This window comes from Narcine bancroftii, chromosome 7 (genome assembly GCF_036971445.1).
Source record: "Narcine bancroftii isolate sNarBan1 chromosome 7, sNarBan1.hap1, whole genome shotgun sequence".
Lineage (NCBI taxonomy): Eukaryota > Metazoa > Chordata > Chondrichthyes > Torpediniformes > Narcinidae > Narcine > Narcine bancroftii.
Genome location: NC_091475.1, coordinates 160034274 through 160049804, shown reverse-complemented (window position 1 = coordinate 160049804; position 15531 = coordinate 160034274). Strand labels below are relative to the sequence as shown.

The 15531-nt window shown below is 39.6% G+C and overlaps 1 protein-coding gene across 1 annotated transcript in view; it reads right to left on the bottom strand.

Moving 5' to 3' along the window:
* LOC138740058 (teneurin-4-like) overlaps positions 1 to 15531 on the bottom strand; it is a 393122-nt gene that overhangs the window by 284630 nt on the left and 92961 nt on the right. The window lies entirely within an intron of this gene.

The following is a 15531-nucleotide window of genomic DNA, read 5'->3' as shown; positions in this document are numbered from 1 at the left end:
ATATGTGTCTGAAGATTTGGAATCTAGGAGAATTTTTCTTCAATTCATAATTAATTCAAGAAGGGAGAATCAGGTGGGACTGTAATTATTTCTGACAAATTGCAGAATTTGTCATCATTCAGTCATCTGTCAGACATTGCTGATTGATTTAGATTTACAGCATTTAATCTCAAACAAACATCCAAACTGAGCTGGTTTCACATTGTTTCTTTCTCAGCTGCCTCTTTAGGATAATATGCATAGATAATTAGTTCTCAGGCTCAATAGGAATAGAAGATAGATTATGGATATTTAGAGCGGAGCTTTGCTCCACTCTTTCCTTGAGTTTACTCATAGTTTGGAGTGTTTCTCAGCTACATGGCTCAGGCAACACTTCTATGTTCCTATCCTAGTTGCTTTCTGTCTAGTGTAATTTAAGCAGGACTCAGGAGAATCAGGAACGTACTTTTTGATGATTAATCCTGGTTGTGAATCTGGATTTTACTATATGCATATCGTACACATAAGGATAAAGTTTCCACTGTCCACAGCGTGCAAACCCTCAGGGGCCTGTGTGTTTGGTGATAATGGAAAATGAGGCTTTGTTCATGTGCAGAGACATAGGCTCTGCAACTAATGCCAAACTATTGACAGTTCAAACATACCTGTACAATGAATAATGTTTCATAAAAAACCTGATTGAGTTGTTGGACTATTTCACATGAAATTTGTGAAAAATGCAAAAATCAAGCTTTATGTTTTTGATCACTCCTGATCCATTTCGTACCATGATACAATTTTTTAAAGTTGGGAACTGTAAACTCTCTGCTGTTTCTCTTCATTATTGTGCTGACAGTTTGATTTGCCAATACAACCTGCTTTGGATTTGGAGATGTCAGGTGCTTCAAGTTGAGGGGAAACATTGATGAGAAACCTTGTCAGTATCCCCCAGTACTCCAGGAATGATACAAGGACACAACTCCACATTAATCTTCATATATTAATCAAGATCTGTCATAGGCCCTTCAGTCAAACACATCCATGATGTCCAAGTTGGCAATCTGGGATCATCCCATTTGCCTACATTTTGCCCATATCATTCTAAAACAGTGGTTCTCAACCTTTTTCTTTCCATTCACATACCACTTTAAGTATTCCCTATGCCATAGGTGCTCTGTGATTAGTAAGGGGTTGCTTAAGGTGTTATGTGAACGGAAAGAAAAAGGTTGAAAACCACTGTTTTAATTGTACCTCATTGACTCGTTATATGTACGGTTTCATAGCCCCAAAGGACATTTTTCTCAAGCAAAATATTTCAGTAACAAATGGGTCTAGAGCAGTGATTCTCAGCCTTTCTTTCCCACTCACATATCACCTTAAGCTTTCCCTTACTAATCACAGAGCACCGATGGCATAGGAATTTCTTAAAGTGGTAAGTGAGGGGAAAGTAAAAGGTTGAGAATCACTGGTCTAAAACCTTCCTATCCATATATCTGTCCAAATGCCTTTTGAATGTTGTAATCACTTCTTTACTTTCCTCTGGCAGCCCATTCCAGATGCAGGCTATCCTTTCAGTGCAAATGTCACCCCTCAGGCCCCTCTTAAATCCCTATTCATCTATGAGGTCACTCATAAGCCCCTGCACTCCAAGGAACAAAGAACTAGCCTATCTTCCTTTGTATCTCAACCCCCCCAATTCCAACAATTTTCTGGTGGAAATATATCTGCACCCCTTCAAATATATTGATATATTTTCTGAAGCTGTGTGACCAAAACTGTAGACAATACACCAAATGTGGTCTCACCGGCACTGTATTTTGAGATACCAACTTTACCACACTCTGCCCAATGAAGGCAAACATGCCAATGCCTTCTTCACCACCGTGTACATCTGAGTCAACACTTCCATACCCCATGTTCTCTAACACTCTCTGGGATTCTGCCATTTACTGTGCAAGTCCTCTCCTAGTTTGATTTACTAAAGTGCCACAGCTCACACTTGACAGCTTCATTTTTGTATTGTCAGGTAATTAAGGGTCATGGGAGAAAGGGCAAGTAGGTGTTGCAGAGATTATGGCTGGATTTGCCATGATCTTATAAAATGGAAGAGCTGGCTTGACTGGTCAAATGGCTCCTTAATTCATATGTCTTGCATTCCATTTATCATTCCTTGACATTATTTCTGATTATCCACTATGGTGCCATCTACAAAGTTAACAATCATGTAAATAACATTGCCATCCAAGTCATTAATATAGAAAACAAACAAAAGTGGACCCAACACAGACTCTTGCAGCAAGCCCACTGCTGGTCAAAGGCATCCAATCAGAAAAGCAACACTCCACCATTATCTTCTGACTCAATCCACAAAGTAAGTTTTTAAACCAATTGCGAAGCTTCCCTGGATCCCAGTGATTAAACTTTCCAGATTCACCTGTCATGCAGGAATTTGTCAAAGGCTTTGCTAAAGTATAAAATGTCACCACCTAGCTTCTGGGTCACCTCTTCAAAAACTCCATTGAATTCATAAGACACGATCTCCCACGTACAAAGCCATGCTGACGACCTCTAATCAGTCCCTGCCTTTCCAAATGCTGATAGACCATGTCCCTCAGAAACCCTCCAGCTACTTTCACACCACTGATGTTAGGCTCTCTGGTCTGCAATGACCTGGCTTGTTTTTGCTGCCCTTTTTAAATAATGGCATAATATTAGCCACTCTCCAGTCTTCAAGCACTTTAGAGGCTGATAATGTGGCAGCAGTGACGATTCAACTTTTCAAAGCTTCAGCATCATAAAGGATCCCAACACACTGGTCATGCTCTTTTCCTGCTGCTACTTTCAGGAAGAAGGTACAGAATTCTGAAGTCTGGCACCTCTGGCTCATCAACCCCTTCATATTCCCCTAACTATAACTTTGCTATATAAAGTACACTATTTACCTGACGTGTTTCTCCGACATTTACCCTAACTATATACAACACTACTCTAGGACCACCAAAAAAATCTGCCTGCACAATTGAAACAGCACATGTTTAAATGATTGCAACTATGAAAAATTATCTTTCTTTTGATATAAATGATCTTTTTTCTCTCTCATTGTGTAAATTAAATTTATATTTGTTGTTTGTTTTATGTACTTGTGCCGCTGCAGCAAGCACAAAATTCATTTCATCTACACGTTGCACTTACTTAAATAATACTAAACTCTCATAGCCATCATACATCTGAAACCACATCGCACCAAAGAATTTGACATGTATAGATATGAAAGTCTTTAGTTTCTGACCAAACATGACACATGATGTCAAGTTTAGCCATGGGACGTGTAGCACCATCTTTTCACATTTAACGCATTTTAATAAAACAAGCATTTTGAAAGAAACCAATCAACTGAAATAAGACAACATCAATGTAAATTCTCTAGGGGTCAAAGGGTGTTCCTTCACATTAAGCTGCAGGAATTCAAAGGCACTTTTTTCCCCCTGTCCATGGGATGTCTGGACCTCTTTAGTATTTGTGCTGCGAAGTGTTTCTTGGCAGTTGTTGTCAATGTGACTGCTGTAGGGAGCGTTTACTCTTGAAGCTTAAAGGAATCAGGAAAGTCAATAAGTATGGTTCCAGTCCTTAGATCACTGAACTACAAAGAAGGTCAAAGGGGAGCTAAATTTTGTCCCACTGGAATAAAAGTCAAATGGATGGTGGATACTGTTCTTTTTATTTTAAATCACAAATGGATCACTTTTGTCCAAAGCTGACAAAAAATCCATACAAGGCTGAAAAATTTAGGCAACTGTAGACTTTACATACCAGGAAATGGGGCTTCCATACCAAAATCAGTACAGTTCAGAATAGGTTGTAATTTAGTGCATTAAAGACTGGCTTGATGTACAAGTTAACGCTATTAACTTCAATGGAAACACTTTGGTTTAGCATGGCATATAGTTGTTATATCATACACCATAAAGCAGAGTAGAAATAGGTGATTCAGCCCATCCAGTCTGCCTTGGCAAATGTTTAGTACATGTGACGGAAAATCTGCAGGTAATGTTTATTAGAGCAATGCACATTACATGTCATTTTACAAAAAACTATCCTCCTTAGTTGCTCAGATTCATTGGATTCTCCTTGGAGGAATTTACCTATATCTCTGAGAGCAGTTTATAAACCTTCAGAAAAGAGTCCTTCACCAATAGCCATCTAATCATGATAACAGATTTCCCTTGTTCGCACATATGTAGGTAAGGAGATAGAAATAGTTTCTTCAAACCTTGATAGACTATCATGTTCTAGTCCATTGCCTTTATCTCAACATTTCACAGCCATTTTCCCACCACTTTCTTCGTCTCTGTCTTGATAATGGGTCCCAACCTGAAACGTTAACTGACCATTTCTATCCATGGATACTGCCTGACCTGGTGACTTAGTCCAGCAATTTTATGGAATAAAATCAAGTGTTTGGTGGACAAAGTGATCCATTTGTGACTTAAAAGTCAAACACTTAAACTGAACAAAGCGAACCAAGATAAGCAGAAGAATAATTTTTTGCAAGCCGAGGAAAGAGATGATACAATTTTATTCTTCCACTTATCATTTGCAAGAAAGTTGGAAAGATTCATACTGGGGCCACAACATGTGAGGCTTTGCTATATCAGGATGACCAAATTGTAGTGCAGAACAGTGCCAAATGAGACAGTCAAAAGATATGTAGTATATATATTTGGAGATGGTTGGTGATAGCTTTTATCTATGAAAGCTAAGTCTGATTATTTCTGGCCACAGGTACAAATTCTCACTCGATAGTCAAAGTGCCTAGGTAATCATTTAAGTTTCTCAAACCTTTTCACTACTATAACACTCTCCTTCTATCTTCGTATCTTCCACCCTCTCACCCTTTATCTCTGCCCCGACTGGTCTCCATCATCACAAGACATGCAGTAAAAATCCTTGTTCTTAACTTGACCCTCTCTTTGTCTTGTCTCATTGTATCCACATTATGTCCTTGCCTCATCCTGTCCATACCATACCTTCCAGGACTATGTCCCATTGCTGACAAATACTCTATTCCTCTGATTTAATGCATCATTGATCCGTTTGACTCATCAGGATCATCCATTGCCTTGATTCTACTCCTCGGAATTAGCCTCCTCCACCTCACTCCAGAGGATCCCTGAAACCCACTTCTTTTCTCTCACCTCTGTTCTTTTGTATGGCACTGAACTTCATGATACCATGCACAGACAATAGGGATGGAATGCAAAATGCATTCTGTTGCAAATGAATACTAAAATGTGCAATAGCATGAACACAGTTGGAGAAGTATTATACTGAGAAAATACACTTGCAGCATAATACATGAGATGACCACCACTATGGTGTTCAGTGCAGTCCCATGAGACCAACATCAGCCTGGAGTACAACCCCAGAACAACTGCAGTGACCTTTGGGACACCCGAATGTCAAACACACTCACATGAGATACAGCACTTACTCTCAAATGCAGAACACCCTTGACGAATCAGACAAAATTTTCACTTGACTTTCAGCAGACTGCACTGGAGTCTGACTTGGTTACACAAGCAGATTATAATCTTGCTCTCATGGTTTTAAACAGAAAGGGAAAGCTTGCCTCGTATTCGAAAACTTGATGCAATGCCTGGGTTTTTTGACTGTGCCTTAATTTTAATCAATGAGGCAGCACTTAAAATAAAAGTTTTCAGTTAGATGAAAAAAAATCATGAAAAAAATCATGAAACAGAACATGTTCTCCTTTGAGTGAACTTGTATTAAGCCTAGCCTGTAGTCTCAGGAGGGGTTTGCTCTTGCTTCAGGGAGACCTACATTGGGTGCTGTCTATGGTCCAAGGAAAGTTACCCTTCAGTGCTGGGCCAGTGAAACCCATGGTTAGCAACCAAGGTTCGAATTCTGCACCATCTGTAAGGAGTTTGTACATACTCCTTGTGTCTATGTGGGTTTCCTCTGGGTGCTCCAGATTCCTGCCATCCATTCAAAATGTACCAGGTTTGTAGGCCAATTAGGTATAATTGGGCAGCACGAGCTTGTGGGGTGAAAGGACCTGTTACTGTGCTGTATGTCTAAAATTAAAACAACTGCCCTCTGGGGCTACCATCAGTGAAATTTGCTTTGCTGACAATTCAGTATGTTGGAGAATGTTGACTAAAATGAGAAGCTGTTTGCTAAAGACACCACCCAGAGATGTTGATTGAGACTTTACCATTTAAACTTACAATTACACTATCTGAAATGGTTCTGACTCCAGCCAGCCTCCACAAAACTGATCTCCAGTCATATTTTGAATGAGTCAGGTTGAGTTACAGAGGCAATTATTTGCATTATTTATTGGTGACAAGTGGTGTTGCGCAAGGATCTGTTCTGGGACCAATGCTCTTTGAGATTTTAACTTGTACAGAGAGTGGAGGGTGTCAATAAGTTTGCAGATGACACAAAGTTGGCGTTGGTCTGGATAGTGTAGAAGGTTGTTGTGGGCTACAACAGGATATAGACAGGTTGCAGAAATGGGAAAAGTGGCGGATGAAGTTCAATCTAGAAAAGTGTGAAGTGATTTATTTTGTAATATTGAACTTGAAGGTGGAGTTCAATTTAATGGCAGGATTTTTAACAGTGTGGAGTAATCAAGGGATATTGGGGTTCAAGTCCTGAGGTCCTTCAAGGTGTAGCTGCGTGTTAAGAGGGTGGTTAAGATGGCATTTGGTGTACTGGCCTTCATTAGGCAGGATTGAGTTCATGAGCTGCGAGGTCATGTTGCAGCTCTATAAAACTCTGGTTAGACTACATTTAGAGTGTCGTATTCAGTTCTGGTGGCCTCATTACAAGAAGGATGCAGAGAGGGTGCAGAGGAGATTTACCAGGATGTTGTCTACATTGGAGAAGATGGCTTTTGAATAAAGGCTGAATGAGCTAGGGCTTTTCTCTTTGGAATACTGGAGGATGAGAGGAGACTTAATATAGGTGTATGAGAGGCAAAGATAGAGTGGCTAGCCAGCACTTTTTTCTCTGGGAGGAAATACGACATTTGATAATGGTGCTAGATCCGGGGGTGTGGAGAGCATCGGTTTGTCAGGGGTGGAGTGGAGGGGGTTTGTGGTGTAATCAGGAGCACTGAATGGGATACTGATGACAGAACAGGATATGGAAGCCCCTTGAATGGTGCAGATTGTCATAAAAAGTGCAAGTAAATGGGAACAACTTCATTTGTTTGAAAGGGATTCACACACTATGGGTAAAAATAAAAGTGCATGAAAGTAGTTTGATTTTATTTTTTCCTGCAGTTTATCGTAATCTTTTTAAAACACAGCCTGATTTGAGAATTCAATTGCCCGGGAAAGCAGAAGGCAAGAACCATCGTCAGGCCCATCAAAGACTCGGACTCCCCAATCACTGAATGTATCTACACGAGGCAGCCAACATTCTAAAGGACTCCCATCACCCTCATCACAATCTCTGCTCAGGCAAAAGGTACAAAAGCCTAAAGATCAGTACCTGTAGGGTTCAAGAACAATTTCTTTCCAACAGCTATCAGCCTCTTGAACATCTCCTAGATCCAATACTGGGTAATGAGGATCTGCTCCTGCAGCACAAAAGGACTGTCTGCACGCCTTCGATAATTTTCTTTGCACTTGGATAATTATGATCTATTTTGCATTGATTGTCTCTTTTTAATTCAATTAAGTGAACTACCATAATTTATTCTTAAAAAATGTCTGTTCAGCTGCAGCAAGAAAGAATCTTGGTGCACATGCACATTGTACAATGTATAGGAGAATGAACTCATAATAATTTAATTGTCTTGGCATATTAATTACTTCTGAAGATTTTAATTTATTTATAATTAAGTGTATATTATATTTTTAATATTTATATTTTTAATAGCTTATCACAACTTGAAATGTTTCTGATTGGCAAACATTTAAAAACAGTTTCAAGGCCTTTGAGAGCTACAAGCTCTCAAAAGGCCATCAGGAGATCGGACCTCAAGATCTATCACCTTGGGATAATCATAGGATCCATAATTCCAGGTCAATTAATTCCAAAAGTAAGCGACACTGCTAGAATAGTGTGAGGGAAATGCAAAGGCCATTGCCTGGAAGATGCATCACTTTTCTGCAATTTTAAAATATCCGATCTACCACTTCCTGTTATCCCTGAAGCTCAAGGTTCACTCAGTGGTTTATAAGCTTGTTTACATCCGAAGGAACCACTCAAGATGTTACTGTATTTTCCAGGTCCCAGATCCCATGATTTCTGATGATGATGGAATTGCTTAAGGCTGAATTTCAGTCTCAAAACTCAGGACATAATTAGAGATGTACCAAACCTTTTGAAGGCAATGTTCTTTACCTATAATTTTAAATGTGGTTATTTCTGAAAGTTTTTATTGTAACTTAGAATTACTTCAACAACTTCACAGATCAAATGCAAATTCTGACACCTGGAGGATATCTACTGAAAGTCAACAGCACATTAATCTTGTGGTTACTGGCTGTATTCCATACATCCTCTGAGGAGAAAAGGAGTGTATTCATGCACATATCCTGTGACTTAAAACAGTTGTCGTGGTTATGTAATCCTATGGATAAAAACGTTTCTACACTCAGGGGAACAGAGCCTAAAAGTTAGAGCACTGGTACCCACTGGCACCCAAGTAAGCCTCTTTTAATAACCCTGAACTTCAATTGTTACTGTATTAAAAACAAGAACTTCAACGGAAATATTTCAAATGCCATAATAAATGCATTTGTATAATTCAATATTTCAATCTGTTATTTTAAAGGCAATTAATGCACTATTAAAATATTTACATAATAAAGCTAAAATATGCTCAAAAATTAAGTAAGTTTTAAGGTATCAGTTTCAATTTTCCTCAACTCATTAATCCATTTGCTATTTTCCCTCATGAGTATAATTTCACATATAATAATACAAAGCTAAATAATATTATTTTCAAGTTAAATTTTTCTTTTCTTTGCCTGAAAGCTTTGAATTTTGCTGAATGCACCAAGGGTCACTTTCAGGTGTTTCATGTTGTTCAAATATATAGGGGTGTGATAGGGAGAGGGAGATGTGGGGGATCCCTTCAAAAATAATACATCCCTCAAAAAAAAGGTTGATTGGTCATAGAAGGTCACATGCACAAGGCACTTCAAAAGGCAATAATTTAAATTCTTGCAAAAGATGCAAGTGCCTCCTGTGTACATTGTTTATGTGTGAGCTTGATAGTATCAGCAATCTTATTTCATCCCCCCCCCACTCCGAGTCTGTGCCACCTAACTTGCACCCTATTAGCCTACACCCCTGGTGTGTTGAAGGGTGGGAGGAAACCAGAGCTCCAGGAGAAAACCCACGGAGACATGGGGAGTACGTACAAACTCCTTACAGACAGTGTAGGATTTGAACCCTGGTCTGGTCCAGATCGCCTGCCACTATGCCAACCGTGCTACTTGTATGTGGTAAATCACGAAAATCTAGAGAAGCTCAGCAGGTCAAAGATAAATGACCAATGTTTCGGGCTTGAGCCCTTCATCAATATATGAGAGAATGCCGGCAGGCATCCGAACAAAAAGGTAGGGTGGGAGGAGGGTGGCAAAGGCAGGAAATGATAGGTGGAGAAAGAGGGAGGGGACAGCAGCAATGGTTGGGGGGGGGCTGTGGGGAGATATGGCTGTGGATAAGGGGGGAGGGAGGTGAAGGGAGAACTGGAAAGACAGGAAAGGGAGAGGGGAAAGAAAAGGCGAGCAAGTTTAGCAGAAAGAACACTGTATGAATATCTGTACGAGTACAGGCAGCATCCCAGCTGAATGCTGTCTGGATCTTATTCATTCAATTACATTTTCCAGCAGGAGACACTGATTAATGATCAAGAGCAGGAACAGTGGATAAATCTTTGATTACCATTTCTAAAGAATTAACACCAGTTCTGGAGTCACTCACTGCCATCCAAGCTAATTTGCAACAGATCAAGAACTAACTCTGTACCATGTGCATTTATCTTCTGTCTGTCAACAACTGAAGTTATATGTGTTGTGCTGTTGAAGCACCATCACTTCAATGTGACATGCTAATCTCTGTGGCACTGCTGTCAGAAATGGCAGAGAGAAAATGACACTCTGGGAATGTTGAAGAATCACTTAAAAAGCTTTCCGCAGGTAACTCTTTTTATCTCTCACATTTCGACAAGAGTTACTCCAACCTTTAACTTGTCTTTTCCACTAATGAAGCTCACTGAATTATATTTTAAGGAATGCAAGTCTTGTTAACATCTTCACTACCTTTTCAACTGGTTATTACTATTTTTTGCAGGCTGTCGTACAAAAGCCACAACAAAATGAAGTATGTCAAGGTAGTATACGCTGAAGGTAATAACGAATGCCAAAATGTAGTTGATATTCATTGAATCACCTATGCCTTGCACTTTCACTTTTTAAGACTATTGAGGACAAGACTCCGATATGGGCCAAATGGCTATAGTATCTGATGTTATTGAGGTACAAAAACATCTTCAAATATTTTGAACTGACAAAGTTTCAAAGGGCAATTCAAACCTCTGCTCATCTTCCTTAAGGAAGTCACAGAAACAGGAAAGTCTGGTCAGAATTTTTTTTTCTAAACACCCATTGATCTCCACTGAATAGGGAGATGAAAAGATTTAGCCACTATAATAACCACGTTCGAATAATCTACAAAAAGTCATGCTCTAGGCTTATACATGAGGAATGGCTCCTTCCCTGAGGGAAAAACATAAAGGAACCCAATGGCTGGGGAGCATCATGCCTCTGGTCATTTATCATAAGTATTATCATGCACCAAAGATACATTTACAGAACATTGCTGGGATTCATTGGTAGGGTGCTCCATCTTTGTAAATGACAATCACCTGAAATATAAATTAATCCAATCGAGTTTTTGAGAAAGTCAAGAAGAATTTACATGCTGGTCCCACTTAAACCCCTTATGAAATTTCAGTCAGATCAATAAAATGATTTGTTGACCAGATTAACTTAATCCTGAAATGGGTTTCACATTCAATTGTATACCTCTTGCGTTTCCACCTCACTGCTGATGTGCAGATTGGAGGAGTCCTGTGGAGTTTTGCATTTTTAAACCTGATATCAGTATCCAGCCCCACTTTCTATCATTTATTTATCTTGTAAAATAAGCCAAACAAAGAGAGTAAGGTCTGCGTTTAGAAACCTTTTACTTCTCGGCCTTTTTCGAGGTAAGAAGGAAGTGATGCCACATCCTATTGAAATTTGAAGTTCGCTGTTGAAGTTGAAATAAGAATCCATTTCTTTTCCCGAACCATTTTGCATCGTTTTAAGATTCGAGTCACAACCAAACAAGCCATAACCAGAGGACAACAATGAGAATGTTTGATTTTTTTTTCATCTTCAACTTGTTCACATGCACCAGTAGGCATGTTTTGAAAAATTTTCCCATCAATATAAATTCAATAATAAAAATAGACGTCCATATGCAATGCAAGTAATAAATGATTCAATATAGAGTTACCTTTAAAGTCACTTTCAGACGGTGCACAGGTATAAGACTGGCTGTTGAAAATGGCTATTTTTGGTCAAAAATCAATCTTCAGCTGATTAAAGTTGCAGATTTTCAACCTTTACATTCTTCAAATGACCAAAATCAACAACAATTATGTCCTATTTGACTGCAGACAGCTGGCTTATGAAACATTCACAATTATGATGATGTAATAATTTTTACTGGAAACTTGAAAGGTATCTTGTCAAATTCAATGTCATGTGCATTTTGGGTATAATTCCCACCCATGATCAAAGCTGAAACTCATATCCCATATTCAGTTCAGAAGTAAAATGAACTCAAAATTAAACTCTTGTGATGTCAAGGTTGAAATGCTGGGGTATTTGAACACAATAGAATGGATACAGTATCACCTTTCTCATTATGTATATGCCCTTATACTATATCCCCACATTCAAGATTCTCCCACCAGTGAATTTATCTTAACATCTGTCTTGCCATATGGCTTCAATATGATCACCCCTCATTCTCCCAAAATCCAGAGAATATAGATCCAATTTCTTCAACTGCTTGTGGTAGGACAATCCTCTTATGGCTGAAATTAAGCTACTGATTCTCTACTGCATTGCATCCAATGCTAGAGTATCCTTTCTTAACCAAGGGGACCCAAACTGCATTGCTTCACTAAACACCCAGTACAATGGCAAAATTTAAACACCAGCCTCCCAGCAATAAAGGCCATTGCAATATTTGTTTTCTCAATTACTTGCTGTATCTACAAACTTACCTGTTGCATTTCTTTCATAAGAACTCCTGAAATCTCTGACTTCTTTATTCATTTGCCATTTCTCTCCATTTTGATTCCTTTTATTAAAGTGCATGACTTTACAGTTTCCTGTATTAAACTCCTTTTGTTGTTTTCACCAACTCACTCATCTCTAGCCTCTGTATCCACATTACTACATAGTAAAAATGTAATAGTGGAGAAAGTCAGCAGGCCCAATAATGTACTTTATATAGCAAAGATGAAGATACAAAACCAATGTTTCGGGCTTGAGCCCATCACAAGCCCAAAACTTTGGTTATGTATCTTAATCTTTGCTACATAAAGTACACCGTTGGACCTGCTGAGTTGCTCCATCATTGTGTTTTTACTTCAATCATGGAGTCTGCAGACTTTCATCTTTTACTTCACATTACTACATAACCTCCTACCTAAGACACAGAACAGTAGAGCACAGTATGGGCCCTTCAGCCGACAATGTTGTGCCAACCTACATAAACCTATAGCACATCGATCTAACAAACCCCCCCTCCCATGATCTCCCCTGCCTGCTTCCTCCCCACTCTGACCTACCCTGCCTGCCACCTCCAGCCTCTGGCTTCCTCCCACCCCTCCCCTCTCTGGCTTATCCAACTTCCCAACTTCCTCCCCCTCCTGGTCCTCCAACGCTCTCCCTCTTGTGTCCTTGCTCCCATATCCACATATGACCTTATGACTGTTGGCCTGTGCTTCTGCCCCTCTCTCTTCCCCCCCCCCCCATTTTATTCAGGCACCTGTGTACATATTGATCATACTTTGATGAATGGCTCAGATCTAAAACGTGTTTATGTATCTTTATATTTACTATATAAAGTACGCTGTGTAGCCTGCTGAGTTTCACCAGCATTATGCTTTTACTACAATCACAGCATCTGCAGACATTTGTGTTTCACTCCACTTCCCTCCCTCTTGGCCCACAATTCTCCATTTTCTTATATCTATGTGCCTACTTTCATCTCATTAGCAAACTTGGAAATGTTAAAATCTTCCTCACACCAAGAACTAATCCTTGGGGCATTCTATTAGTGAAGTTTTTCCAGTCTAAATAGCCATTTTTATTCTGTTTGGCCATATTCTCTGTATTCTTCTCTTTGTGAACTGGTAATAAATGAGATTTGAATTTATAATTTTCCAAGGAGATTGAAAGATAATTTATCAGAATTTTGTTTGCCTTAAGAGTTTTTATGTACAGACTATAAATTCATTTTGAAGAATTGTTTTTTTTTTCTGAAATTGAAGGATTATATAACATTAGTGGAACATGAATTAAAATAAAAACCTTTGCTTCATAATCTAGTACTGGCAGAAGCCATTGATGAAATTTATGATCCCATTGGATTGAAATTATAGTTATGGACATTTTGTTTTTCCATTATGTCTTTACAGTGATATGAAGCAACATGGAGAACTGTAAAATGATATGTTTGGATGAAATAATGCAGACAAATTAATTTGAAAGCAATGTTTTAAAAAGTAGAGTGGTATAAATCATTGGAATTGAAAGCAAATTTATATTATGAAAATAAAGGAACCCACTGTTGAACAAATAATGGCAATAAGAACACAAAGAAAGAATTAATTATATCACAAAACACCACAGCACAGTACAGGCCTGTTGGCCCTTAATGCTGTGCGAATCCATATATTCCGTCCTTAAAAAAAAAAGTACTAAACCCTTTCTATCTCATAACCCTCTATTTAACTTTTATCCATATGCCTTTGTCTTTCTTTTCTTCTTTCTTTTCTTCGCAGACGAAGATTTTTGGAGGGGTAATGTCCACGTCAGCTGCAGGCTCGTTTGTGGCTGACAAGTCCGATGTAGGACAGGCAAACACGGTTGCAGCGGTTGCAAGGGAAAAGTGGTTGGTTGGGGTTGGGTGTTGGGTTTTTTCTCCTTTGTCTTTTGTCAGTGAGGTGGGCTCTGCGGTCTTCTTCAAAGGAAGTTGCTGCCCGCCGAACTGTGAGGCGCCAAGATGCACGGTTTGAGGCAATATCAGCCCACTGGCGGTGGTCAATGTGGCAGACACCAAGAGATTTCTTTAGGCAGTCCTTGTACCTCTTCTTTGGTGCACCTCTGTCTCGGTGGCCATATAACACGATCTTGGGAAGGCAATGGTCCTCCATTCTGGAGACGTGACCTACCATATAACACGATCTTGGGAAGGCAATGGTCCTCCATTCTGGAGACATGACCTACCAGCACAGTTTGATCTTCAGCAGCGTGGATTCGATGCTGTCGGCCTCTGCCATCTCGAGTACTTCGATGTTGGAGATGAAGTCGCTCCAATGAATGTTGAGGATGTAGTGGAGACAATGCTGGTGGAAGCGTTCTAGGAGCCGTAGGTGATGCCGGAAGAGGACCCATGATTCGGAGCCGAACAGGAGCGTGGGTATGACAACGGCTCTGTACACGCTGATCTTTGTGTGTTTCTTCAGGTGGTTGTTTTTCCAGACTCTTTTGTGTAGTCTTCCAAAGGCGCTATTTGCCTTGGCGAGTCTGTTGTCTATCTCGTTGTCGATCCTTGCATCCGTTGAAATGGTGCAGCCGAGATAGGTATAAGAGTCTCTTAAATGCCCCTAATGTTTCAGCCTCCACCACCATCCCTGACAAGGCATTCCAGGCACCCACAACTCTCTGCATTAAAAAACTTACCTTTGATGTCTACCCTAAACTTCCCTCCTTTCACTTTGTACATATGTCCTCTGGTGTTTGCTATTCCTGCCCTTGGAAATGGGTGCTGACTGTCCACTCTATCTATGCCTCTCATAATCTTGTAGACCTCTATTATGTCTCCTCTCATCTTTTTATGCTCCAAAGAAAAAAGTCCCAGGTTTTCTAACCTTTCTTCATAAGACTTATTTTCCAATCCAGGTAACATCCTGGTAAATCTCCTGTGCACCCTCTCCATAGCTTCCACATCCTTCCTATAATGAGGTAACCAGAAATGAATACAATACTCCAACTGTGGTCTCATCAGAGATTTATAGAGTTGCCACATGACCTCTCTACTCCTGAACTCAATCCCTCTATTAATGAAGCCTAGCATCCTAAAGGCCTTCTTAACTATCCTATCAATCTGGGTGGCAACCTTGAGGGATGTATGAATTTGGACCCCAAGGTCCCTCTGTTCATCCACACTCTTAAGTAATAGACCATTAACCCTGTACTCAGCCTTCTGGTTTGTCCTTCC